The 1,964-nt window shown below is 35.5% G+C and overlaps 1 pseudogene; it reads left to right on the top strand.

The window, feature by feature from the left end:
* The window catches only part of LOC107750157 (ephrin type-B receptor 4-like), a 36,896-nt pseudogene that overhangs the window by 12,131 nt on the left and 22,801 nt on the right, over window positions 1-1,964 (top strand).

Here is a 1,964-nt window from a genome sequence, read left to right as displayed (position 1 = left end):
AGAATTAGTGAGATATAAACTCAGAATTAGTGAGATATAAACTCAGAATTAGTGAGATATAAAACTTAGAAGTAGTGAGATATAAAACTCAGAATTAGTTAGATAAAAACTTAGAATTAGTGAGATATAAACTTAGAATTAGTGAGATAAAAACTTAGAATTAGTGAGACATAAAACAGAATTAGTGAGATATAAACTCAGAATTAGTGAGATATAAACTCAGAATTAGTGAGATATAAACTCAGAATTACTGAGATATAAACTCAGAATTAGTGAGATATAAACTTAGAATTAGTGAGATATAAACTCAGAATTAGTGAGATATAAAACTTAGAATTAGTGAGATATAAACTTAGAATTAGTGAGATGTAAACTCAGAATTAGTGAGATAAAAACTTAGAATTAGTGAGACATAAAACAGAATTAGTGAGATATAAACTCAGATTTAGTGAGATAAAAACTTAAAATTAGTGAGATATAAACTTAGAATTAGTGAGATAAAAACTTAGAATTTGTGAGATATAAAACTTAGAATTTGTGAGATATTAACTTAGAATTAGTGAGATATAAACTTAGAATTAGTGAGATATAAACTTAGAATTAGTGAGATAAAAACTTAGAATTAGTGAGATATAAAACTTAGAATTTGTGAGATATAAAACTTAGAATTTGTGAGATATAAACTCAGATTTAGTGAGAGATAAACTTAGAATTAGTGATATAAAACTATTTTTATTCAGTAGCAAAAAAACAACAACAGAATTCTGAGAAAAAAAATCAGATTTGTGAGATTAAAAGTCGCAATTATATTTTATATTTTTATTCTGTGGCAGAAACGGGCTTCCATGCAAACGCCACAATTCAATTACCTTAAAACAATATTCAGATTCCCACTCTTGGAATAAGCCTGTTTTAATGGGAAATTAGTTGCATATGTGTATGTCCAGACTGAATTATGGGTGCTAACAGATACTGAGCTGTAGGTTAGGTGTTTAGGATCATAAACTCAAATGGATCCATTTCTGAAGAAACAATCAGACTCATTATTTTATAGAATTATTAAAAGAAATTAACATTAACCAGTGTTTTTATTATAATGATTGTCTGGCGCTTTCCGTTTGGTGTTGTTGGGCATTTTGAGGGTGGAAAGTGTTCAAGTTAATTATCCTAATTAAATTACTGTGTAAAGTAGTATTTAAACTAATTAGTGAGCACAAAACCAGCGGCAACATCTGGAATCTCTTGGGAAATAACAGCAGGAAATAAAACACACAACAACCACAAATACAGGAATATTCCCATACCTGCACACATATAAACACTGTATTCAGAAAAGGGCTGAGACTGGATTATACAGCAGAGCTTAAACTGAACACAGTCACTGTTTACATATTGATGACATCAAGTGATTATATTCTGGTGGAAGACGGTGATCTTTATGATAATGTGCAGTGAGGCAGATCATAAATAGAGCCAGTCTGTCGTTAAGTTCTGTATTTCACGTGATGTTGATTAGCACAGGAATTAATATCCTGCTGTGAGCTCTGACGGTGTTTTAATGCTGATGGATGACGCTGATGTTTCTGTCAGTGGGAGGAGATGAGCGGTTTGGATGAGGAGGGCAACAGCGTCCGCACCTTTCAAATCTGTCCGATGGACACGTCAGTGAGTCACTGGCTGCGCACGCGCTTCACCCCGCGGCGCGGAGCGACTCAGGTGTATGTGGAGATCCGCTTCACCGTGATGGAGTGTTCGGCCATGCCTTCCAGCTTCCGCACCTGCAAAGAGACCTTCAACCTGTACTATTACCAGAGCGACGAGGACACGGCCAGCAGCACTCACCCCGCCTGGATGGAGAACCCCTACAGCAAGGTACACACACACACAGAGACACACACACACACTCACAGAGACACACTCACGCACACACACACACACACACACACAGAGACACACACACACAC

This window comes from Sinocyclocheilus rhinocerous, unplaced genomic scaffold (genome assembly GCF_001515625.1).
Source record: "Sinocyclocheilus rhinocerous isolate Xijiao unplaced genomic scaffold, SAMN03320098_v1.1 scaffold2167, whole genome shotgun sequence".
NCBI lineage: Eukaryota > Metazoa > Chordata > Actinopteri > Cypriniformes > Cyprinidae > Sinocyclocheilus > Sinocyclocheilus rhinocerous.
Note: the sequence above shows the minus strand (reverse complement) of the source record. Positions and strands in the feature narration are given on the sequence as shown.